We start from the raw sequence: 2,500 nt of genomic DNA, 5'->3' as shown, positions 1-2,500 counted from the left end.
TGGCCCCTGCAGCGCCTAGCCTCTCCCACGCAGGGGCAGGCCAGAACGCGGGGGGCCAGGGCCCGAAGGCAGCCCCCCCGCGGGCGAGAGAGCAAGCCAGCAGGGGCTGTCCGCGCGTCGCGCAGCGCGGCATGGCTGCGGGGGCCGCGCGCGCGCGCCCAAGCGCCCAAGGGCCCCCAAGGGCCCCAGGCCCTCAGGCCCCAGCGCCCCAGCGCCCAGCGCGGGCGGGCGCGCGCGCGCGTGTGGTCTTTGAGGGGCGCCGGCCTGGTGGCTCCCTAAAGAGCAATAAGTGTCATTGCAGCTCTGGCAGGGGGAGACACTACTAGGTCCCAGCTGTCACCCCCCCTCTAAAAAATTCATTTCTTGGTATTTTGAGCTGAAATTTTGCACAGAGGTTGGCAAAAATCCAATCCACCTTCATTAATTTTCCCAGAATTTTTCGAGGTCGGGAAGTATTTGTTTTAATTTTCCTACCATTAGAAATCGAGTAAATCCGCAAAACTAGGAACCGGCCCGGAATGACCCCAAATTCAGTGGGCAGCCTCATAAAAATATGGCTGATTTTACTGGATTGGTTTCATGTGGAAAGCACGACGTTTTCTTGTAGGAATGCGGGAACCCCGGCAGCTCGCCTGCCGCGGCCAGCGACGTCGGGGACGCTGGCCTGCGCTGTCGAGCCCGCGAGGGCTGTCTCCGCGGCAGGCCCCCCCTGAACGGGGCACGACAGGCCACCGCGCTGGCTCGTCCAGCGTCGACAGTCCCTCGTCCAGGTTTCAGATCGCGCCAAGTCGAACCCATGACCTGCTCAAGCCATCGTGCGCTGCCGAATTCGCATCTGCGTGTAGGCTGCCATTCCACGCGGCAGCCCCTGTTTTCGTCAGCGTGCCCCCCTGACGAATTTTCCTGCCTGGCCCAGTCCAGCGTCCAGCCCCTGTTCGTCGAAAAATCTGCGCTGCCGATTTTCCACGCGGCAGCCCCTCTTTTCGTCAGCGTGCCCCCCTGACGAATTTTCCTGCCTGGCCCGGCCGGTCCAGCATCCAGCCCCTGTTCGTCGAAAAATCTGCGCTGCCGATTTTCCACGCGGGAGCCCCTGTTTTCCTCAGCGTGCCCCCCTGACGAATGTTCGTCGAAAAATCTGCGCTGCCGATTTTCCACGCGGCAGCCCCTCTTTTCGTCAGCGTGCCCCCCTGACGAATGTTCGTCGAAAAATCTGCGCTGCCGATTTTCCACGCGGCAGCCCCTCTTTTCGTCAGCGTGCCCCCCTGACGAATTTTCCTGCCTGGCCCGGCCGGTCCAGCCCCTGTTCGTCGAAAAATCTGCGCTGCCGATTTTCCACGCGGCAGCCCCTCTTTTCGTCAGCGTGCCCCCCTGACGAATTTTCCTGCCTGGCCCGGCCGGTCCAGCATCCAGCCCCTGTTCGTCGAAAAATCTGCGCTGCCGATTTTCCACGCGGCAGCCCCTCTTTTCGTCAGCGTGCCCCCCTGACGAATTTTCCTGCCTGGCCCGGCCGGTCCAGCCCCTGTTCGTCGAAAAATCTGCGCTGCCGATTTTCCACGCGGCAGCCCCTCTTTTCGTCAGCGTGCCCCCCTGACGAATTTTCCTGCCTGGCCCGGCCGGTCCAGCCCCTGTTCGTCGAAAAATCTGCGCTGCCGATTTTCCACTCCGCAGCCCCTGTTTTCGTCAGCGTGGCCCCCTGACGAATTTTCCTGCCTGGCCCGGCCAGTCCAGCGCCCAGCCCCTGTTCGTCGAAAAATCTGCGCTGCCGATTTTCCCCGACGAACCTGCAGCTGCACAAATCCGCGCTGCCACTGCCCCATTGTCTGGACCAACAGTCTTTTCCATCAAGCCCTGGACTATAAATCGTCCAGACTCATCGCCAGCACCCGCTGCCGATTCTGCCGACTTTGCCGATTTCGTCGGCGCTGCCGATTCCAACACTGCACCCACCGTGTCTAAACCAGCGCTGTTTCGTCAGCGTGTCCCCTTGACGAATTTCCCTGCCTGGCCTGGACAGTCCATCTTCCAGCCCATGTTCATCGAAAAATCTGCGCTGCCGATTTCCCCGACGAACCTGCAGCTGCACAAATCTGCGCTGCCGATTTCCCCCCCTGTCGGCATGGCTGCCGCTGCCCCGATGTCCAGACCAACAGTCTTTTTTGTCGACTTTGCCGATTTTGTCCGCGCTGCCGATTCCAACACTACCCCCTGCATCCAAACCAGCATTGTTTCGTCAGCTCTTCCCCTGACGATTTTAGCCCTGTAACAAACAGTAGGCCTCCAATCCCGCCAACGGGAGCCAAGTTGATAGGGAAGAGAATTGAATGACGCGCCTGGTCCTCGCACCCCGCCACCCGAGGGGCCTTTTTCCCGGCAGCCTCTGAAAAACTCTAGCTTTCACGGTCCTCGCCGCCCCTCACCACCATGGCAGGCCTCTAATCCCACCCATCAGCAGTTGTAGCCGATAGGGCAGTGATTTGAATGACGCGTCGCGGGCCGCCGG

Source organism: Populus nigra, chromosome 2 (assembly GCF_951802175.1).
Source record: "Populus nigra chromosome 2, ddPopNigr1.1, whole genome shotgun sequence".
Taxonomy (NCBI): domain Eukaryota; kingdom Viridiplantae; phylum Streptophyta; class Magnoliopsida; order Malpighiales; family Salicaceae; genus Populus; species Populus nigra.
This window is presented reverse-complemented; position numbering follows the sequence as displayed.